Raw genomic sequence first — 25178 nt, 5'->3', positions numbered from 1 at the left:
GAAAAAATTGTGGAGTCTCAATGCAAAACTAAGCATTCTATGTTCATTTTTTGAAACTTCTTTTATGTTTCTACTTCCTTTCTCATGTTTTTCACCTCTTAATTCTAATCACCCTTTCATAACAAGACTGATATAGAAATATGTTAAACACGATTGTACAAATTGTTCACTTTCCTGAGGAGGGTGGAGGGTAGGTAATATGAAAATGAGGAATTCATTAACTTACCAATGGAGGAATTGTGAAAACTACCTTTGTAAGTACTTAGAAACATTAAATTAAAAAATTGGGAAGGCTTAGATGAAGAGAAAATTTTACATAGTAAGAGAAATTTTGTTCAATGATCAACTATGAATGACTTAGCTATTCTTCGCAATAAAATGATCTAAGACAACTCCAAAGCACTTATGTTAAAAAAAATCCTATCCATCTCCAGTGAAAGAACTTATGGAGTTTGAATTTGTTGAAACATATTTTTTTACTTTCATAAATTTTCTTGTTTTTTTACCTGTGTTTTCATTTTTTACATGCCTAATATGGAACTGCATAGCATGACTTCACATGTATAATCTATATCTAATCACCTGCTTTCTCAAAAAAGGAGGTCATAAAGGAGGAAGGAAAAGTATTTGGTATTCAAAATTTTCATAACAAATGCTATTTTTTTCCCATAACATTGAGGAAAAATTAAAATAAAAAAAAGAAAATGAAATAAATGCTTCCACTTTCCTCACACTCTTTAAAACCTTAAAAGTTTGACTTCCTATTTACACTACTACTGGACCTCTTCAAAGATATCAATTATATCTTAGTTGCCATAGCAAATAACCAGTTTTTTCATTCCTCATTCTCCTGTACCTTTGGGCAACTTTTGACCACTGATTACTTTCACTTTATTGGTGCTCTCTATGCTTTCTGAATTCATCTTCTGTTTCTTCTACTGATGTGATGACTTCTCTGTATCCTTTTATGAATCTTCAACCATATTATAACCTCTAATTTCAAATGTCTTTTAGGATTGCTGTATTATATCTTCTTCTCTGCTCTCTCTAGAAAATTGTGCTTCCTTTATACTCATCATTAATTTCTAGGAACACTTCATGAGTGATGAAAACGAACAGTAGAGAATGATTTTTTTTTCCTCATGAAAAACAATCTAATTAGAAATCATTTATGAAATTTTCCAAGAACTTTCCCATTTTGATGGGTTAATAATAAATAATGATTTTGTTTTGTAATACAGAACCTTAAAAATAGAAGTGAATTAAAGGCAATTAATTGCATAAAATAAAGTATTATTTAACTTCACTTGTATTGGGAGGAGTCACTCTTTTTTTTTAAATGTTTTATTTATTTAAGGCAATGAGATTAAGTGATTTGCCCAAGGTCAGACAGCTAGGCAATTATTAAATATCTGAGTACTGATTTTTGAACTCAGGTTCTCCTGACTCCAGGGTGGGTGCTCTATCCACTGTGCCACCTAGCTAACCCTGTTCTTCACTCTTGAAGAGAACCATATCAGGAAAGTTATGTTATGACTGTCAATTGAATTGAACTTGTGATGATGTTCAGTGCACTCATTTTATCCTCTGAGGTCATCTGGGTCCAGTGACCAGATATAGAACAAAAAAACTGGAAATTATCTTGGATGCAATGGATGGTCTTGCTCTTTTAGAGGTAAGGTCTATCCCAGGCCACAGTTTCCTGAATCAAAGCTCATTTAGTGATTAAAGCCAGGTAAGAGAGAGAGAGATGAGGTAAAGTTACCCAAAATAACCTCTTTTGTTATCCAAAAATAATGAAATAAATAAAATAATCTGGGAGACCAAGACCTTCTGGTCTTTGTGTTGATTAAGTCAAGCAAGTAAAGTAAAAACCTCTTTTTCATCATAAAAAATATCAGTCTTGGAATGGAAGTCCTTAAGGTTTCAGGCCAATTCAGAAACGATTGCTTTTTACATTCACTCTTAACAAATTAAGGGCCAAATAATGAATGAGTGTATTTAGTCTGGGATTCTGCAGTATGAAGGTATATTGAAAAAAAGAGGTGAAGAATGATGAACAAGTAACAAATGGCAAAGTATCTGAAGGATTTTATTTTGTGGGGTAGAGTTTTGACTTATAGAAGTTCTAACAAATGTGATGAGTCTCCAGCAAAAGCAAAGTATTGAAGCAACTTTTGCTTGTCAAAATGTGATGAGCAATGTGTTTGATCAGTTATGAAGTCAATGAGTATCAAGGTACCATTGTACTTCCTATCACTTCCGATAGATTTAATTTCTTTCTCTGTGTTAAGGATTCTTAATTCTACGTATTCTAATAGTCTTCCTTTTGACTTTCAGTCTTGCATCTCTAACTTTCAGACATCTTAACCTAAATATTCAGTATAGTTAAAAGTAAGCATGGAACTCATCTTTGCCTCAACGTTCTTTGCTACTTTCCTATCAATATAGATAGTAACACCAACATCCCTGTTTCTTATCCTCAAAACCGATGTCGTTTTTAATTCCTTTTTAATCGATTACCCTACCTTTTATCCAATCTGTTTCCATGTGCTGTTACTTTCACTTATGCAACATCTCTCAAATACCTTTTCTCCTATCTGATACAATACTCTGGTAGACCTTCATTACCTCACACATAATCTATTACAATGTTTTGCTAGTATATATGACTTCTTCCAGTTACTCTCCATTCTAATTTATTCACAATTCTGTCTCTAAAGTGATTTTCCTAAATCAGAGACCTAATCAAGGCACTGTCCTACTTAATAAACTTCAAAGACTTCCTTTTCCTTCCAATATCAATTACAAAATCCTGTGACAGGAAAAGTCCTTCATAAGATGACTCCTTATTTATTCAGTCTTTAGATATTTTGTTCCTTAACTTACATATTTTGGCACTGACCTTCTTGCTGTTCCTTTAGCAAGACACTCCATTTTTCAGTTCTGGATATGTTCTCTGTCAGCTAGGCCTGGACTTCTCTCCCTCCTCATTTCCATCTTCTGATCTCTTTTATAGTCAAAGAACTTTCTAATATGAAAAAAGTTTTCTTCACGTTACCTCCCTTAATTCTTAAATCATTTTCTGTGTATTGTCTATATAGTCAGTTTCTTTAAATGTGTTGTCTCCCTCATCAGATGCAGTCCTTGAAAGCAAGAACTTTCTTTTCCTCATTTTCTATCCCTAAAACATAACATAGTGCCAAAACCATACTAATGAATATTAAACATTTATCATTGTTTATCAATTGCCTAGTAATGCTCAAGGCATGGAATTAGGTCGAAATAGTGGGGACTAGGCTAAAGAAAAAATTTCCACTACTCACAAGCATATTGTTTGTTATAAAGAACTTAAGAAAAATATAACAATAACTACATCAAAAGACACATGATACATGAAAAAGGGCAAATCCAAACAAAATGAAATATCACATTTGATGAAATGATTGAGAAAGTTTCAAAAGGACACAGATACTGAAATGAAATTTGAGGATACAACAGGATTAGTTGAAATATCAAAGGGAAAATGTGCTATGTTTGAAGTTCAAGGAAATCCATTTGGTCTCCATTTCTAATATCCAATATTCATGATATATCGGAAAACTAGTTTGACCTCAAAATGTTCTTCTCTGACCAACTAGACTAGTAGTAAGAAGATCTAGTGGCAAATTCTCCTCATGATCAAGAGATTATTTTTAAATTAATTAATTTATTTTCATCCACTTGTACATGGATATTTCCAAGTTACAAAATTTCCCTCCACCCTCCCTTCCCCAGGGTATAGTAAGTTTAGCATTTTACATACATATTTTATTAAAAATATTTAAAAATTAGTAATTTATGACATGAGGAAATGGGATTAAGGGAAAGAGATACATTAGAGATAATTTTTATAAAGTGTTCAGATTCAGAAGGGTTGTTTATTTTTCTGTGTTTTGTTTTGTTTTATTTTGTTTTTTCTTCTTCTGATTAGGGATAATAAAATCCATAACAGTCAAATACAGTTGTCCTACCTCACTGGACTGTCAAGAGGAGATGCTTCAATCAAGGTTGTTGATCTCATAATGTTGCTCATGTGTACATTGTTCTCTTGTCAATCCATGCTTCTCTAGAGTTCCACCATTTATAGTTTCTTACACAACAATAACATTCCCTAATATTCATGTACCCTAATTTGTTTAGTCATTACTCAATTGATGGGCATCCCGTCAATTTCCAATTGTTTGCCTCTACAAAAAGATCTACTATGAATATTATGGAACATGTAGGACTTTCCTCATTTTTTTGATTTCTTTGGGATTTAGTCCTAGAATTGGAATTGCATGGTCAAAGGGTATGGACAGTTTTATTGTTCTTTGGGCATAGTTCTTTTTCTCCCCAGAAACGTTGGATCCATTAACAATTCCACCAGTAATGCATCAATGTCCCAATCCTCCCAAAACCTCTCAAACATTGATCATCTTTCCTGTTTCTTAGCTGGGCTAATCTAATAGGTATGAGATGATACCTCATTTTTGTCTTAATTTGTATTTCTCTAATCAATGATTAGGAGCATTTTTCATATGATTATATGCAGCTTTAATTTCTTAATTTGGAAATTGTTCATATCTGTTGACCATTTATCAATGTGAGAAGAACTTGTGACTTTATAAATTTGATGCAGTTCTCTATATGTTTTAGAAATGAGACCTTTATAGGAACACCTGGTTGTGAAGATTATTTCCCAGCTTTCTGCTTTTCTTCTAATTTTGGTAGCATTGATTTTATTAGTACAAAACATTGTAATTTTATATAGTCAAAATCATTCCTTTTGCAGTTTATAATGTGTTTGAATTCATGTTTGATCTTACATTTATCCCTTTTCCATAGACTAGATAGATAATTTTTTGGTCTATTAATTTATATATGTTTCACTCTTTATGTCTAATTCCTGTACCCATTTTCATGTTATTTTGGTATAGGGTATGAGATGTGAATCTATGCCTAGATTTTGCCATACTATTTTCCTGTCTTCCAAACAATTTTTGTCAAATAGTGAGTTCTTATCCCAGAGGCTGATATCTTTGGGCTTAACAGATAGTAGATTGATGTAGTCGTTTACTGCAGTTTCTTTGGAACCTATCCGAACCCACTGATCCATTACTCTATTTCTTTACCAGTACCAGGCACTTTTGATGACTGCTACTTCATCATATAGTTCTAGATCTGATAGAGCTAGGCCACCTTCCTTTACATTTTTTTTTATCAGTCCCCCTGCTATTCTTGCCCTTTTGTTGCTACAGATGAATTTTGTTACTATTTTCTCTAGCTTGGTAAAGCAGTTGTTTGGTAGTTTCACTGGTATGGCACTGAATAAGTAATTTAATTTGTGTAGAATTGTCATTTTCATTATATTAGCTTGACCTAACCAAGAATATTTAACATTTTTCCTATTACTAAGATCTGATTTTATTTGGTTTAGGAGAGCTTTATAATTGTGTTCCTAACATTTCTGGGTTTTTCTTGGGAGGTAGACTCTTGGGCTTTTAAAATTGTCTACAGTTATTTCAAATGAAATTTCACTTTCCATCTCTTGTTCTTGGGTTTTGTTGTTGATAATTTATGTGGGTTTATTTTATGTCTTGCTGCTTTACCAAATATATTAATTACTTCAAGGAATTTTAGATGATTTTCTTGGGTTCCCTATGTGTACCATCATATCATCTGCAAAGATAGAATTTTTTGCTTCCTCATTGACAATTATGATTCCTTCATTTTCTTTTTCTTTTCTTATTGCTACTGCTAGCATTTCTAATACTATATTAAATAGTAATGGTGATAACGGGCATCCTTTTATCAACCCTGAACTTACTGGAAATGCTTTGAGTTTATTCACCTTAACTATAATGTTTGTTGATGGTTTTAGATAGATATCATTTGTTATTTTAAGGAAAATTCCATTTATTCCTAAACTTTCTAGTGTTTTTAATAGGAATGGATGCTGTATTTTATAAAATGATTTTTCAGCATCTATTGGCATAAACGTATGATTTCTGTTGGTTTTACTATTGATATGTTTATGCTGTTTCCTAATGTTGAACCATCCCTGCCTGCCTGGTATATTATATATAGCAATGTAACCTCATTGCTAAATTTCTATTTAAGATATTTGTATCAATATTCATTAGGGAGATAGGTCTATAATTGTCTTTGTTTTGGTTCTTCCTTGTTTAGGTATCAGCACCATGTTGGTGTTATAAAAGGAGTTTGGCAGAAATCCTTCCTCTCCTATTTTTTTAAAATAGTTTTTGTAGAATAGGAATTAATTGTTCCTTAATTGTTGGTAGAATTAATTTATAAATCCATCTGGATCTGGAGACTTTTTCTTAGGGAGTTAATTGATGGTTTCTTCAATCTCTTTTTCTGAAATAGGATTATTTAAGTAATTTATTTCTGCTTCTGTTAATCAAGGAAGTTTGAATTTTTGTAAATATTAATCCATTTAACTCAAGCTGTCCAATTTATTGGCATACAGTTCAGCAAAGTAACTCTGAATTATCTCTATGGTTTCTTCCTCTTTGGTGAGTAGTCCCCCATTTTCATTTTTGATACTGCTTATTTGGTTAATTTCTTTGTTTTTTTTTCAGATTAACTAGAGGTTTGTCTATTTTATTGGTTTTTCCATAAAACCAATTCAGTTTTATTTATGAGATCAATGGTTTTCTTGCCTTGCATTTTATTAATCTCTCCCTTGATTTTCAGAATTTCTAATTTGGTATTTAATTGGGGCTACTTCATTTGTTCCTTTTCTAGCTTTTTCAGTTGTCTACCCAATTCATTGAACTTTATTTCCTCTATTTTATTCATATAGGCATTTAGAAATACAAAGCTTGCCTTCAAACTGCCTTAGCTGCATCTCATAAATTTTGTTATGAGGTCTCATTGTTATTATTTTCTTGTATATAATTATTGATTTCTATTATTTGCTGTTTGATCTATGCATTATTTAAGATAAAGTTATTTAATTTCCAATTAGTTCTTGGTTTATCTTTCCTTGACACTTCATTACAAGTAATTTTTATTGCATAGTGTTCTGAGAAGTATGAATTTATTATTTCTTCCTTTCTGCATCTGAATTTAAGGATTTTGTGCCCTAGTACATGGTCAATTTTGGAGAAGGTGCCATATACTGCCGAGAAAAATGCAATATTATTTTCTATCCCCATTATGCTTTCTCCAAAGGTATATCATGTCTAAATTTTCTTATATTTCATTCACCTTAACTTCCTTCTTCTTTGTTTTATTGTTAGATTCATCTTGTTCTGAGTGAGGGAGATTGAGGACTCCCATTATGAAAGGTTTATTATTTTTCCTTGTAATTCACTCAGCTTTTCCTCTAACAATCTTGGTGGTATACCACTAGGTACATACATATTTAGTAATGACATAGCTTCATTTCTAATGGTGCCTTTTACTATGTAGTTTTCTTCCTTATCCCTTTTATTTTAGGCTTTTTGCAAGGCAAATGGGGTTAAGTGGCTTGCCCAAGGCCATACAACTAGGTAATTATTAAATGTCTGAGACCAGATTTGAACCCAGGTACTCCTGACTCCAGGGAAGGTGCTTTATCAAGAGCGCCACCTAGCTGCCACCCTTATCCCTTTTAATGAGATTATTTTTTGCTTTTACTTTGTCTTAGATTAAGATCACTACCCCAGATCTTTTTATTTCTGCTGAGGCATAATATATTTTGCTCCCACTTTTTATCTTTACCTTGTATGTATCTCTCTGCTTCAAATATATTTCTTGCAAACCACGTAGTGTAGGATTCTACTTTTTAATCCATTTTGCCATCCACTTCTGCTTTATTCGGATAGTTCATCCCATTCACATTTATAGTTAAGATTATTAATTCTGTATTTCCCTCCATGTTATCTTTCTCCAATTATATTTATTGTTTTTTTCTCTTTTATTCCTCCTGCCCAAAATTTTGGTACCTTTTTAGTACTCTTTAAATAGCCTAGGAGAAGTAAGAATCTAAAGAATTAGAAGTGTTATATCTTCCCTTTTAGGATTTTAAACAATTTGATAGTAGACTAACATTTGTTTAAAACTATTTTGTTTTTTCATTTACCTTTTTCATGCAAATCTTAAGTCGTGTATTTGGTGATTTAATTCTCTGTTTAGTTCTGATATTTGGGTCAGGAAATTCTGGAAGTCCTCTATTTCCTTGAACATCCATCTTTTTGTTTCTGACACTATATCTGAATTTTGCAGGTAAGTACATTCTGGGTGGTAATCTCAGGTCCTTAGCTCTCTGAAATAGGTTATTACAGTTCTTCCAATGCTTCAATTTTGAGGTTAATAGGTCCTGTGTTAGGCTGATTGTGTTCCTTTTGTATTTGAATTGTTTTCTTTTTGCTGCTTGCAATATTCTCTACTTTATTTGAGGTTTATAGAATTTACCTCTTAAAGACCTTGGAGATTTATCCTGGTCTCTTTCTGGAGAAGTTCTAGGGATTCTTTCAATGGCTACATTATTATCTTGTTCTAGTAGATTTTCACAGTTTTCCCTTATAATTTCCTGAAAGATGTTTTCCATATTCTTTTCCAGGTTTTCTGGTAGTACAACGATTCATAGATTGTCTCTTCTGGATCTATTTTCAATGTCATTTGTTTTCCCTAGAAGGTACTTTACACTTGCTTTAATTTTTTCAACCTTTCTATTTTGTTTGATGGAATCTTGTAGTCTTGAAGATGCATTAGTTTCTTATTGTTTAATTATAATTTTTAGGACTTTATTGTCTTCAATTATCTTTCCATTTCCAGTTCAGTATTTTTACATTTAATGGAGTTGATTTCTTTGTTCAACTTGTAACAATTTTCCTGCAGGACTTTCTTTTTTTTCCATTTTCCTACTTCCTTTACTTCTTTTGTTTTTACATTCTTTTTTTAAAGTTCTTCAGTGAAATTTTCTATTTAAGTTCAATTTATAGATTTTTTTTTAATACTTCCACTGTGAGCGATTTTTCATGCTTTCTTCTTCAGACATTGCATTGTTGTCATCTTTGCCTGTAAAGTAGTGAGAGCTCTTTTAGCCTTTTTGTTCATCATTGCTGTTTTAGTTCTCCTGCATTATATGGTGTATAGGTCCAAGTTTTTGTTTTGCTGGGGCTGGGATCCTTTCTTGTTATTGACCACGATATGGTCTATGTAGTCCAGACCTTGCTTTGGCAGAGGTTTTAGTTTTTTTTGTTTTTCTCCTTTATGTTCAGGTTTTGACTTAACAGAGGATTACTCCCAACCCAGTCCTGACTTTTACCCCAGTGTTTTCAGGGTTCAGATTTTGTTTAGGGCTGGGCTCCTCCATGCTGGCTTGCTATATAACTGTCAAGATTTCTGTTATTATTGAGCTGTTGGGTCCTGGAATGCACTGTGGCTAAAAACCTCTTGTTGGCTTTCCCTGATCTCCTGCTTCCTGGTCTTTAGCTCCCCTTTTATGCCAGAGAGACAGACCTTCACAGAAGATCCTCCATGTTGTGTACAGTTGACAACTTCTTTGAATTTTCTCTTTTTTCTTGGTAGGATTTATAATATGAATGTCAGAGTAAAGACTTCATTTATCTTTGGTAGGGTAAGGCACCAAGAGCATGTAAACTTCACATTGCCATCTTGGCTTTGCCCTGGAAATTAAAGGGATTCTTTTGTAAAAGCTTTTCTTTCTTTTCTCTTCCATTAGGCATTCAAATACATAATAACTTGACACTTTAAGACATATTCTGAAGAATATAATCAAATACCTTAACTAATAATAATATATTTCCTAATCAGCATAATTGCAGTTAATTCTTTTCAATGAGCTAAATAGACCCAAGATTTTTATACAGTGTAAAGTCCACTATTTTTTGCTGATTGATTAAATGGAACGTGTCCAGACATTATACATACCTCTCAAATGATAGAGAAGAATTCTCACTTGGTTGAGTTCCTAAAACATTGCATATCTGCACTTTCCCAGAAAATGATGAGATAGAAAAATTGTCTAGACTAATCCATAGATCATTGATGTAAAAACATTTGGTGCATGAAAGCAAATATCCACTCAAGTTCATATAGATAGTAAATATCATTGATAGCACTGGAGATCAGATTCTTTGACTTCAGAGTCTGTAAAGGTATGTAGTTCAATTTTTCTCTGACAAATAGAAAGTGAATAATACCTTGAGCAAAGACTGCAAAGGTAATCTGAAGCTTTGCTATTGAATAGAAGGCAAAGAGGTTATGTTTTATTAAGGAGACAATAGGGAGTATCTGAAGCATTTTGGACAGAAAAATGAATATGATCACTCTCAGAAAAGTCCAGTGTATTGCTTAGTCAGAAAGTTGCCAAATGAGCAATACAGTTGTCAAAATCAAGGCAAGTCCAGAGGGAAACCAAGTCAAAACTCTTTGAAATCATCTATCAGTCTCATTTTTATAATCCCACAGATTATATCTATCAGAACCTTCAGAGAAAATAAAGATTTATCATTATCATTAGCAAAAAAGCAAGTCATATTAACAGTATCAAGTCTACAGAGACATGAAAGATATTGTGATTTCACTGGTTTGAATTTTTTATTTTTTGATATGATGAGAATTGATATACCAATGAATGAATGAAGGATGAAAACAGCAAGACATTTAATAATTAAATGTTCTTGTTCCCAACCATGGAGAAATGTTGTATAGTAATGATGAGGTACATGCATAGGTTCACTTTAATGCTACTTTCATTTCCCTAATGACTACAACTTGGACAACAGATTATGGTTGTTCAAAGGAGAACCATATCCAACTTTAGAAAAGATAATATTTCAAGATATAAAGAGTTCATAGCGTAAGTGGTAAGACTATCCTTATACTAAAACAATTTGCATGACTTTCCAGTTTATGTAGATGACATTTATGAATTTTTGCAAAACCTCCTTCCAAAAACACTGACATCTTCTATGATCTCCCTTAAATATAACTAGACTGGTATTTAGTTAGATGATAGCTTACCAACCAATTGTTTGAAGGTTTCTCAATTTATTAAAATCTGAGTTGATGGAATTTACTGGCTAAAAGCAGAGTCTTTGAGAAGTTCAAAACCTCCATGTTATAAGGTACCAAAAGAAAAATATTTGTAAAGAAATATTTAGCAAAATACAGTCAACTTCTTAAACACTAATGTTGCAACTAGGATCATTCCCCCCATTTATAATATAAATGGCATGCCTTTGTCAAAAATCACAAAGCAAATGAACAAGAAGAGTATCATACTACTTATGGGATATAAAAAATTAAATATTAACCCATTTATTATAGTAATTAATTTTTTTATCCTAGCAATCTAGAGAAGTACATTTATTAAGTAGCCTTCTTCCTACTTTATAGATAAACACATATCGAAAACACATTAAGTAATTTTCCCATTATCACCTATTCATTCAATATTCATTTTATTATATGCCAGACATTGTACTAAGTACCAATGATACAAAGAAAGACAAGAACAATTCTTCTCAGAGACCTCAAATTCTAATAGTGAAATAATATGTAAATGATTAATTGCATTTACAAACAAAATTACTTTCTTAATGAATAGTAAATTAATAATGATGCCATGGTGTCTGATTATTCTCACTTACAACCCAATTTACTCTCCAAAATAGCTGGTTGACCCCTATGAATGAATATGCTCTGTTCTTAACATTTTATTTATTGTAACCCTCCTCTCTTGCCCTTTAGAAGGTAGGCACCTGGACAGTGAAGAATGTGATATTTTTATCTCTTTGTATCCCTTACCGTTAGTACAATTCTTGGTACTCTCTCTTTTCTGTATTTCTTTCTGTCTCACTTTTTCAGTATATCTATTGCTATATTTAAATCATATTTCAAAAACTCTAATGTAACTCTTGACCTACATATATATATATATATATATATATATATATATATTTCTATCTATCAATCTATCTGTATCTTAAGGGTAAATACAGAATCAATGAAAATTACTTTTTTATGAGAAGGTACTAAATGCTCATAGGAGGATAGAGGACCTCATGGAAGAATCCTATAAAAGATGAGATTGAAATTAAGTTTTGAAGGAAGAGAGGGGAAGTAGAAAGAAGGAGTGAATTTCCAATTTGTTTTCTTACTCCAAAAGTTTTGTTTTTGTTCTTGTTTTTTTAATATTATTTTATTTTATTTGCCCAATTAAATGAATTGTTTTCTACAATAAAATCTTGGTAAGATTTTGGCTTCAATATATTTCTATCTCTTTTCCTTCCCCTCTGCCAACCTCATGACAACAAGAAATTTAATATGCTATACATGTACAATCATGATGAACATATTTCCATATTGGTTATGCTGTGAAAGTGAAATCAAAAATACAGGAAAAAATATGAATAAAAGAAAAAAATAAAATATTTTTTATTTTGTTTTTGCAAGGCAATTGGGTTAAGTGGCTTGTCCAAGGTCACACAGCTAGGTAATTATTAAGTGTCTGAGGACAGATTTGAACTCAGGTCCTGCTGACTCCAGGGCTGGTGCTGTATCCACTGCATCACCTAGCCACCCCTAAAACGTTTTAAAAAACAAAAGTAGTATATTTTTGTCAGCATTCAAATTCTATAGTTTTTCTCTGGATGTGGATGACATTTTACTTCACCAGTCTTTTAGGATTGTCCTTATCATTGAACTGATGAGAGTAGATAAGTCAATATGATCATCACACAATGTTACCATTAATGGTCACACTATTCTCCCAGCTCTACTTGCTTCATTTAGCATCAATTCATTTAAGTTTTCCATGGATTTTCTGAAGTCCATCCAATCTTGTTTTCTTATAAAGCAATAGTATTCTATCATATTGATATAACACAATTTGTTTAACCATTCACCAAATTCTAAGCATCCCCTTAATTTCCATTATTTTTACCATTGAAAAAAGGCCTATTGGGGGTGGGGTGGAGCCAAGAGGGTAGTAGGAGAAGAGACTCTCTTACATGCTGACTCTGAAATATTTAAAAAAGCTTTAAAATAATGACTCTAACTAAATTTTTGAGAGACAGAACCCATGGAAAAATCAAGTGAGGTGATTCTCCAGCCCAAGATAGCCTGGAATAGTGGAAAAATTCTGTTCTCCAGTGTTGGAGAGACAGAACCATGTGAAGCAAAGGAACTTCAGCCTTTTGGAAACAGCTCCAGGGTGTCTGGGAGCTGCCACTTGGAGCAGCAGAAGCAGTATCCTGACCTGCATCTCAGAGAGCACCAAGCACAACTTGGAAGAACAGCAGGAAAACCTTTGACAGAGCAACCCTGAAGCCCAGGCCTTCTCATGGCACCAAGTGAGGTCATAGTACCCCAGATTCAGGAAACAGGAGTAGGCCTGTAGAGCCCTCTAGCAGGAGCCTCCAGGCAGCTGCACCCTGAGCACTCAGTCCAAGATAGGTAAGGGACTGGAGGGACACTGACAAGGTCTGTCCTCTGTTCCTGAAGTAGGACTCTGGGGCTTTGGACACATTCAGACTCTGGTCGCAGTCTAGGCCTCCCATAGAGCAGGGATGCCTCCCCTCAGCCCCATGGCAGAGGGATGAGCTTGTGGTCATTCACAGACCAAGAGAGCAATCAGAGCCTCATACACTGAGGTCTTTGCAGGGGGGTGTCCCAATAATACTCAAAAGCTCAGGAAGCACCCCCAAACCAGGCACAGGCTGGGAAATGAGTAAACAGAATAAAAAGGAACCTGACCATAGACAATTACTTTGGTCCCATGGAGGACCAAAATACTGAATCTGAAGATGAGAGATTTCAAGCTTCTGCCTCTAACGACATCAAGAAATATTGAAGTTGGGCTCAGGCTATGACAGAGCTCAAAAAAGATTTTGAAAATCAAGTAAAGGAGATAGAAGAAAAATTGCGAAATGAAATGGGAGAGATGCAACAAAAACATGAAAACAAAGTCAGCAGCTTAGTCAAGGAGATCCAAAAAGATGCTGAAGAAAATAACATGTTAAAAATCAACTTAGGTCAATTGGATAAAACAGTTCAAAAGTTATTGAGGAGAAGAATGCTTTAAAAAGCAGAATTGGCCAGATAGAAAAGGAGATAAGAAAGCTCTCTGAGGGATACAAATCCTTCAGATGTAGAATGGAGTTAAGGGAAGCTAATGAGTTTGTAAGAAATCAGGATACAATAGTTTAACACAAAAAGAATGAAAAAAATAGAAGAAAATGTGAAATATTTCACTGAAAAAACAACTGATCTGGAAAACAGATTCAGGAATGATAATTTTAAACTTATTGGGATACCTGAAAGTCATGATCAGGGAAGAGCCTTGATTTCATTTTATAAAGTATTTCTACAGGAAAATTGCCCTGATATCCTAGAAGCAAAAGGTAAAATAGAAATTGAGAGAATCTACTTATCTCCCCCAGATATAGAGATTCAAAAAAACCCCCAAACACCCAGGAATATTATAGTCAAGTTTTAGAGCTCCTAATTCAAAGAGAAAATATTACAAGCAGCCAGAAGTTCACAATTCAAATATCATGGAGCTGCAGTTATGATCACACGGGACTTAGCAGCAACTACACTAAGGGATCATAGGTCTTAGAATATAATATTCTGAAAGGCCAAAGAGCTCAGAATGCAACCTAGAATCAACTACCCAGAAAAACTGAACATTCTCTTCCTGGTGAAAAGATGGACCTTCAATGAAATGGGAATTTCAAATGTTCCTGTTGACATGACCAGAGCTGAACAGAAAGTTTGACCTTCAAGTATAGGACTCAGGGGAAGATTAGAGAGTAGAGGAGAAGGGTAAATTATGAGAGACTTAATGATGATGAACTACATGTATTCCTGCATGGAAAGATAATACTGATAATACTCATTCAAACCTTCTGGTAAAAATGGAGTCAGTGGTTGAAAGGGAAATATACTGGAAGTAAGAGAAAGGAGAGGTAGAATAGGCTAAGATATTTCTTATAAAAGCTATTTAATATAGCTCTTGCAATAGTATGCAAGGGAGGAAGGTGAGGGGAATGAGGGAACCTTCATTCTCATCAGAAATGGCTCAGAGAGGAAACAACATTCACACTCAATAGGATATAGACATCTAGAAGAAAAAGGAGAGAAAGGAGACAGGGGAAGCAGGGATGTGTGTGATAGAGGAGATGATAGATCATAGGAGAGGATAGTCAGATATAACAGATTTTCTTTTTTCCTCTTTCCAAGATGGTAGGATCAGGTGGCCTGTCTGGGACCACGGGGCCAGGTGGTTGAGAGGTCTCTAGGGTGGGATGTGCACTTTTCTCTCACACTTTACCACCCCTTCCCACCCAGGGTACTTAACCCCTTGATAAGTGAAGCACAGATTAAGTCAAACACTTCTTTACTCAACTATTAGAATTTTAAAGGGCCCTAAGTACTGGGAGACTCTGAAGATCTCACTTGAGAACTTTATAAGTGATTGTAAGTCATGGGAAACACTGACTCAGGACAGCCCAGGTTACCCTCATTAGAAAAAGCACAAAGCTTTGTCAATTCTGCAGAATTAAAGTGGGTCAAAGGACAATTAGACACACATTTAGAGTTAAAATCCATGCTTTTCATCAGGGCTTTTTGTTGCAAACATAGTGATGCCATCTTGGACCTCTTCCATGGAGAAACAAGACCCAACTATATCCATATCCTTTAAGTACAATCTCTTCAATTATATTTGACCCTTTAATTATTGGGTTTTTTTTTTTTTGCAAGGCAAATGGGGTTAAGTGGCTTGCCCAAGGCCACACAGCTAGGTAATTATTAAGTGTCTGAGACCAGATTTGAATCCAAGTACTCCTGACTCCAAGGCCAATGCTTTATCCACTACGCCACCTAGCTGCCCCAACCCTTTAATTATCTTAAGAGAAGTAAAGTTCTTAAGAATGAGAAGTTTTATATCTTTCTTTTTAAAGTTATATACAGTTTTATGGTCTTGACCATTTGTTTTGTTTTGTTTTGTTTTTCTTCTCCTCTTTTCATTTACCCTTTTATGCAACTCTTGAATCTTGGTGATTGAATCTTCTGATCTGTTATGGTCACTGTGTCAGGAAATTCTGGAAGTTCTCTATTTCATTGAAGATACATCTTTTCCCCTGACAGTATACATGCTGAATTTTTCAAGGTAGTAAATTCTGGAGAGTAATCTCAGTTCTTTTGCCCTATAATATATGATATCCCTGGTCTTCTGATCCTTCAAAGTTGAGGCTGATAGGTGTTTTGTGAGTCTAATTCTGTTTCCTTTGTAGTGAATCTTTTTGCTTGTCTTGTTTTCTGTTTTTTGCTTTAGGGTCTCCTGACTCCAGGGACAGTGATCTATCCACCGCACCACTTAGCTTCTACTTATGTGTTCTTTCAATGATTATATTGTTTTCTTGTTCTAGAAGATTTGGACAGTTTTCCCTAATAATTTCCTGCATAATGTTTTTGAGGTACTGTTTTATTAATGCTTTCTTTTAGTCTGATGACTTGTACTTTAACTATCCTGGATTTATTTTCCAGTATATTTGTTTTTCTTAAAAGGTACTTTAGACTTTCTTTGGTACTTTCAGCCTTTTTATTTTGTTGGATGGAATCTGTAATGTCATAGATTAGTTGGTTTTTATTTGTTCAGTTATAATTTTTAAGGTTTTATTTCTTCAACTACTTTTTGTGTTTCTTTTTTAAAGGTATTGAATTCTCTGGTCAATTTTTCATAATTTTCCCGTATGAATCTCATTTCTTTTTTCCATTTTTCTTCTTCCTCTCTTTTTCATTTTTTTAATTCTTTTCAAAGCTCTTTGATGATCTTTTGTATTTGAGTCCAATTCAAAGACTATTTTAAGACTTCCCCTGAAGGTGATCTTTCACTGATTTCTTCTTCAGACATGGCATTGTTCTCATCTTTGTTTGTAAAAGTAGTTTTCTATAGTATATTGAGTGCTCTTTTAGCTTTGTTGCTTATCATTCTTGTTTTAACAATGCTAGGAAGTATAGATAGAAGCAAGGAGAGCAAATATAAATCCAACCTTGTTTGTATGTTTTACCTGGGCTGGTGTCTTATCCTGGCTTGTTTTTAGCTAAGATGTTGCCTATGCATTCCAGGATTTCCTTTGCAGAAGTCTGTTTCCGCCTTTATGTTCAGGTTTATACTTCACAGTGGTTTGTTCCCAAACCTGTCCTGTCTTCTCTGGTATTCCCAAGTTTCAGACTTTGTTTGCGATTGGGACCCTCTCTGCTATATTGATATCTAGCTACCAGGGACTCTGCTGTTTTCCAGCTGTCTGGATCTGGATTACACTTGTGGCTAAAATTCTCCTGTGGGATTTCTCCACTCTCCCACCTCCTGGACTTTACTTCCCCTTTACCTTCAAAGAGGCAGAACTTCACTGAAGATCCTCTATGATGTCTACAATTGAAAATTTCTTTGAATCTTCTCTTTTTCTTGGTAGGATCTGTACTGTGAATGTCAGAGTAGAGGTTTTATTTATCTTTGGTAGGGAAAGGTGCTGGGAGCATATTAGCTTTACATTTCCATCTTGGCTCCAATCCAGAAATGGATCCTTTTAGTTGAGTTTCTAGGATTCTCTAAGTATAATATCATATCATCTGAAAAGAATGAATTTCTAATTCCTTCAAGTGCTTTTTCTTCCCTTATTGTTAAAACTAACATTTCCTAATATAATATTATATAATAGTAATGATAATAGGCATCCTTGTTTTGTCCCAGTTCTTACTGGGAATGCTTCTAACTTATCCCCTTTATATATAATGCTTACTGATCATTTTAGATACCTGTGACTTATTTTAAAGAAATTAAAATTTTTCTATATTCTCTGGTGTTTCTAATAGGAATTGATGTACTTGTCAAAGACTTTTTTCACCATTTATTGAGATAATCATATCATTTCTGTTGGTTTGCAATTGATATATTCACTAATATTGAGTGATTTCCTAACACTGAATCAACGCTGAAAACCTGGTGTAAATCTTACCTAATCATAGTGTATTATTGTCTAAGTAATTTCCTGTAATCTCTTTGTTAAAATTATATTTAAGGTTTTTGCATCAAAGCTCATTAGGGAGATTGGTGTATAATTTTCTTTTTCTGTTTTGTTACTTCCTGCTTTAGGTAGCAGCAACTAATGGTGTCATAAAAGGGATTTGGCAGAACTCCTTCTTCTCCTGTTTTTAAAAATAGTTCATATAGAGTTGTAATTAATTGTTCCTTAAATATTGGGTAGAATTTGCTTATAAATCCATCTGAATATTTAGACTTTTTCTTAGGGAGCTTACTGATGGTCTCTTCAATTTCTTTTTTTCTGAAATGGGGTTATTTAAGATATCTTTTATTTTTTTTAATTTAATATTTATTCTCATTTTGTACAAATAATGTTTTTTTACATTAATAAAATATTCTTGGTTAAGAGTAATGAAATACCCCCTCCCCCCATAAATATAGACTTGCTTGAGCTATAAAGTAAAGGGGAGAGAAAAAATTAAAATTAAAAAAATAATACTAATAATTGTAGGTATGGCCAGGTGGTGCAATGGATGGAGCACCAGCCTGGAGCCACGAGCACCAGAGCCCACATCTGGCCCCATACACCCAACAATCACACAGCCATGTAACATGCTAGCCACCCAAACCCCACTGCAGCCCCAGGTAGGCCACCCAGCCCCATTTGCCCTGCACACACCCCCAAATAAAAATAATAAAAAATGTGCTTGAGTATTTGTTCCAACACCACCAACTCTGTCATAGGTGGATCATATTCTTTATGATAAGTCCATGGCAAAAGTTACTTCTATATTTTTCCGCCATTGCCATTGCTGATTGCAACTCCCTCCTTTCATGTTTTTCCACTACCATATCTTTTCTGTCTCCTTTCACTGTGACTCTGCTGTAGGGTAGCTCAGTAGCACAGCAGACAGATCCCTGGCTCTGGGGCCAAGAATCCCTGAGCCACCATACCACCCCTTAGGCCCAGCATCCACTTGTCCCTATGGTCTCGGGACAGGCCATACAATCCCAGTCCCTTGCAAGAAGTAAAAAAGAAAACGTGCTATACCTGACCACTCTCCCCCCATGATACATCCTCTCCTCCATCACTCACATATCCCCTCTTCCACCTACCCCCCTCCTTCTTACTCCAGATGTCTATACCCCATTGAGTATATATATATGCTGTTTCCTCTCCTAGCTACCTCTGATGAGAGCGAAGTTTCCCTCATTTCCCCTTGCTTTCCCCCTTCCATATCATTGCAATAGCTCATTGTAATAAAGAAAAATCTTATTATATGAAATATCTTGCCCTATTCGCCCTCTCCTTTATCTTTCACCCATTACATTTCCCTTTTTTCTATTGACTCCATTTTTACACCATATTTTATCTTCGAATTCAACTTTCTCCTGTGCTTCAACAATAAAAACTCCCTCTACCTGTTCTATTAACTGAGAAGGTTTATATGAGTGTATTATCAGTGTCTTTTTTCTATGCAGTAATACATGCAGTTCATCATCATTAAGTCCCTCACATTTTACCCTTCTCCAATCTCTATGCTTCACCAGAGTCCTGTATCTGAAGATCAAACCTTCTGTTCAGCTCTGGCCATCCCAAAAGGAACATTTGAAATTCTCCTGGTTCATTGAAAGTCCATCTTTTTCCCTGGAAGAGGACATTCAGCCTTGCTGGGTAGTTGATTCTTGGCTGCATTCTAAGCTCTTTTGCCTTCTGGTATATTATATTCCAAGCCCTATGAGCTTCCAATGTAGTTGCTAATAAGTCCTGGGTGATCATGACTTCAGCTCCAGATTATTTGAACTGTGTCCTCCTGGATGCTTGTAATATTTTCCCTTTGACTTGGCAGTTCTGGAACTTGGCTATAATATTACTAGGGGTTGGTTTTTTTGGGATCTCATTCTTGGGGGTATCGGTGGATTCTCTCCATTTCTATTTTGCTGTCTGCTTATAGAATATACGGGCAATTTTCCTGTGGTAATTCTTGGAAAATGATGTCAAGGCTCTTTTCCTGATCATGACTTTCAGGTATTCCAATAATTTTTAAATTATCTTTCCTAAGTCTGTTTTCCATATCAGTTGTTTTTTCAATGACATATTTCACATTTTCTTCTAATTTTTCAATTTTTTGGTTTTGAAGTATTGATTCCGGATTTCTGGTAAATTCATCAAGCTCCCTGAATTCTATTCTTTGTCTGAAGGATTTGTTCTCCTCAGAGAGTTTTCTTATCTCTTTTTCCATCTGGCCAATTTTGCTTTTTAAAGCATTCTTCTCCTCAATAACTTTTTGAACTGTTTTATGCATTTGACCTAAGCTGGTTTTTAGCATGCTATTTTCTTCAACATTTTTTTTGGATTTCCTTGACTAAGCTGCTGACTTCATTTTCATGTTTGTCCTGCATCTCTCTCCTTTCTTTTCTCAGTTTTTCTTCTAACTCCCTCATTTGATTTTCAAAGTCTTTTTTTGAGCTCTATCATAGCCTGATCCCAATTTCTGTTTTTCCTGGAGTCTTTAGATGGAGGAGCTTGATCCTTCTTGGGCTCATTTGCAAAATATTTCTCAATGGTCTTCCTCTTGTTTCTCTGCTTGCTCATTTTCACAGGCTTAGCCTGTTTTGGGGGTGCTTCCTGAACTTTTGGGACATTCCCACAAGGATCTCAGTGTGTGAGGCTCTGGCCTCCCTCCTGCTCTGTGAATGACCATAAGCGCCCTCCTCTGCCACGGGACTGAGGTGGGGGGGGCCCTGCTGTTCTATGGGGGGGGGCTAGACTGCTATCAGGATCTGAATGTGGTCAGTGCCCCAGAGTCCTGTTCCCGGGGCAGAGGATAGAGCTCTGCAGTCTCTCTCTTCACTCCCCTCCCTCAACTCAATGGGCTCATGCCCTGGGGGCTCCTGCTTACCTGCTCCTCCTGCTTCTGTTTCCTGGATCTGGGCTTAGGTGGCCACATGGCTCTCTGTGTGCCCTGACGGCTGGGCTCCAGGTGCTCGCTCTGGCAGAGGTCCCCTGCTGTTCCCCCAATATGTGCCCAGTGCTCCCCAGGGTGTAGCTCAGGAGACTCCCCCGCTGCTGGGAGTCGGGGCTCCCAGCACTCTGGGGTTGCCTCCAGGAGGCTGAAGTTATTTTGCTCTGGGGGGCCACCCCTCTGGTGGGCTTCCCTCCAAACTGGGGAGCAGAGCCTTTCTGCTCTTTTCCAGGTTACCTTGAGTAGGAGAACTGCCCCACTGGGTTCTTCTGTGGGTTCTGTCTCTAGAAAATTTAGTTAGAGTCCTTAGCTTATGAGTTTTATGAGAGAGTGCCTAAGATGTGATACTTTCTTGTCGCCATCTTGGCTCCGCCCCGTAAAATATCTTTTATTTCCTCTTCTTTTAATTTGGGCAGTTCGCATTTTTATAAATATTCATTCATTTCATTTATATTAACAAATTTATTGGCATACATTTGGGCAAAATATCTAGGAATTTTGACTTTAAATTGTTACTCAATGGTGGTGAGTTCACACTTTTCATTTACGTTTGTGGGATTTTGGTATTTTTTTCTTTTGTGGGGTTAAGGTCATACATCTAGGTGATTTTCCTCCCCATCTGGGTTTAAACTCAGGTCTTCCTGACTCTAGGGCTAGTTTTCTATGCATTGTACCACCTAGCTGTCCCTCTTAACTGATTCTTAATGTCTCATAATTTCTTTAGATTCCACTTTCCCAATTCTAATTTCCAAAGAATTATTCTTTTCAATTATTTTTTACATCTCCTTTTTAATTTGGTTAATACTATTTGGAAGGAGTTGTTTTCTTTTTCCATTTGTCCAATTCTAGTTTTTAAAGAATTATTTCCTTTTCCCTTTTGCCCAATTATATTTTAGAGGAGTTGCTCTGTTCAGTCAAGTTTTGTGTTTCCTTTTAGAAGCTGTTGAATATCTCTTACATAAATCATTACTTTTTTTTAATTCTTCTACTTGATTTTTAAATTTTTTTCATATTTTCCAAGAAGGTGTTTTGGACTATATATTAATTCATATTTCCATTGGGGGCTTCACATAGTGGTTTTTTCCAGCATTCTCTTTTGAGATGTTTTATTTTTTTTTTCTTCTTTGATTTCCCTTATCACCATAGTAGTTTTCTATTCTAAGGGTTTTTCTCTGGGTCTTATTCATTTTTATCCTAGTTCAATTTTTTTTGTTGTTGTTTGTTTCTTTTTGTATGATTTGTTTTTAAATGTAGAGCTCTGTTCCTAGGCCACATGGAGTACTGTTCAAAGTTTTGGGGCTTGTTATCAAAGATCTCCTCACCAGTGGTCTGCATTTTGGGGCCTTAGGCAATAGTGACTTCTCCATTGACATGGCATTGTCCTATCTATTTATGCCTGCTCCACAGAGGTTCTGGAATTCAAAAATTTGTCTTTTTCCCTGGGTCCACAGTCATCTCACTTGGTTAGATGTGTCATTGGCCTGTGTCAATGACTTTGGTGCCTTGGTTCATAAATTGGACTGCAGTGGAGAGTTTCCTACTGCCACCAGTACTGGATCAAACTCCCCTTGCACTAGAGTTGCACAGATGCTTTCTGAAGTCATTCCAAGGTTTCTTAAACTTGAAAATGCTTCCACTCTGTCTTTTTGAGAATTTTATTACTCCAAAATCTTTTTTTAGAGGCTTATTTCTTTTTTCTGAAGGAAACTAGGGAGAGTTCAAGAAAGTTCGTGACTTCTCTCTGGCTTCCATTTTTAAGTAATATACCATGTTTGTCATATAAACATTGCTTTATATTTTTCACATCAACCTTGATATTCTGCCTTTATTATTATCTTCTGCCTCTGTTTTTGGAGGGTAGAGCCATAAACTACAAAATTCTATTTAAGGAAACACTTCATTCAGCTCCATATCTCCTTATTTTTCATCTGACTTCATTCTTTTTGAATGCTCCTAACTGAATTCCACCATTCCTTAGTATCAGGTATCTTCTCAACCGCTCCTTCAAACACTAACCCATACTTTTTAGCACACTTTTGTACACTTTCTTACCCCACTGAATTTTAAGCTTTATGACAGTAGGGGTGTCTTTTAATTTTTATAATTGTTTTTTAAGTGTTTAATAACTTAGTACAGTGCTGGGTACATATTAGGTACTTAATAAATATTTATTGGCTATTGTAACATTTTATGAAATTCAGAGATATTGTTATTAAAAAACACTTGAATTCTGAAGGAACAAAATTTCTAGAATTTTTGAAACTTAGATGAATCTTGCTTAAACCTGGAAGAGAGCTGAGAGGTAAATTATTCCAAATGGCTCTTTGTACAGATAAACTCATGCTTAAAAATTTTAAATGTTTCATCAAAGCTTACACACATTACAGAAAGAATTTGAAACCAAATTCTCTGACTCTCATATTATTCTAACTCTCCAGAGGTCTGGGATCTTGTCAGACATTAAAAAGGGCAGTTTTATCCTTAAATGAATTGACACCCAATTCTGGTTTTTCTAAGGAAATAATGGGAAATTTCCTGACCCTCAATTTCCTCATTTTTAAAAAGATATGTTGTGTTAGTCTACTGATCAAATATTCTCTCCAAAAGAAATTGTACATTTAATTCTTTCTCTGGTATTTGGTGATATTTAAAAATAATATAATTATTTTATAAGAATAAAATTTATAGATTTAATAATTTTATCTTATTTTACACAGGAGATATCATGCCAGACCTTATCTATTCTCCACCCATAGATCATTGCCAATCATGATTTGCCACCTCTCCTACCTTTTATTGCCCCCACTTTATGTCATTCTCTATTTAAAAATATCCTTTTATGTGAGTCTGGTTCGTTTGCATTTGTATATCTAGCACTTAGAACAGTTTGTGGCACATTGAAAGCTTCATAGGTGTTTTCTCATTTATTCATTTATTCACTCACTCACTCATTCATTCTTTATTCCTTTATAGATTCCAAGATTTTAAGAGCCCAAACTAACATTTTTTGAATTGTTGTTTTTCAATCATAACCAATTCTGTTTGAATTCATTTTAGAATTTCTTGTCAAAAAAAGACTGCAATTATGTTTGAATTTTTTCTCTAGCTCATTACACAGATGAGGAAACAGATATGGTTCAGAGTCTTTCCCAAACTTATGTAGTTAGTAGTGTCTGAAGTCAGATTTGAACTCAAGAGGATGAGTTTTCCCAACTCCAGTATGATATTCTTTTCAGTGTGCCACCCACATGTATCAAACTAACACTAGAAGATGGTACCAGCTTGGGAGAAACACACTCACATCTATTAATTTTAGTGAAGTATCTCCATCATAAAGTTTAATTATGTTTTTTTTTATGATTTGTTGTAAGGACTTCATTTGATTTAAAAAGTTGCTTAAATAATTAGATCCATCAAATTTAAATGATAAATATTGATAAGAACAAGGATCATATTTAGACTGAATATGAGAAATTTCTTGTACATTAAATAATATATTGACAGATTAAAGACTGAGATCCTTCCTTTTGGAAGTGTGGAAGCAGATTCTACATAGCCAAAATGAAAGAATACTTTAGAGTTTATTATTGAAAACTGTTGGGCGGCTAGGTGGTGTAGTGGATAAAGCACTGGCCTTGGAGTCAGGAGTACCTGGGTTCAAATCTGGTCTCAGACACTTAATGATTAACTAGATGTGTAGCCTTGGGCAAGCCACTTAACCCCATTTGCCTTGCAAAAATCTAAAAAAAAAAACTGTTGATATTTGAAATAAATGTCCCCTGTAGTTTCTTGTGTGTGTGTGTGTGTGTGTGTGTGTGTGTGTGTGTGGCGGGGGAGCTTGTCATTTTATTTTGATTTTATTTACATGTAAAGATTGTTTTTAATGTCTTTTGGTAAGATTTTGAGTTCCAAATTTTTCTACTTCTCTCCGTTTCCTTCCCCCTTTCTCATGATAGTGATCAATCTGATATAGTTTATATATGTAATTTCATGTTTAACATATTAGTCAAGTTGTGAAGGAAGAATCAGAAGTAATGCAAAAATAAGACAAAGCAAAACATAGCATAAAATGAGTTATAAAAAATGAAAATAGTATACTCTGTTCTGTATTCAGACTCCATAGCTTTTTTGCCCCTCTGGATGTAGATGGCATTTCCTAT

The sequence above is a fragment of the Macrotis lagotis genome, chromosome 1, assembly GCF_037893015.1.
Source record: "Macrotis lagotis isolate mMagLag1 chromosome 1, bilby.v1.9.chrom.fasta, whole genome shotgun sequence".
NCBI lineage: Eukaryota > Metazoa > Chordata > Mammalia > Peramelemorphia > Peramelidae > Macrotis > Macrotis lagotis.
Note: the sequence above shows the minus strand (reverse complement) of the source record.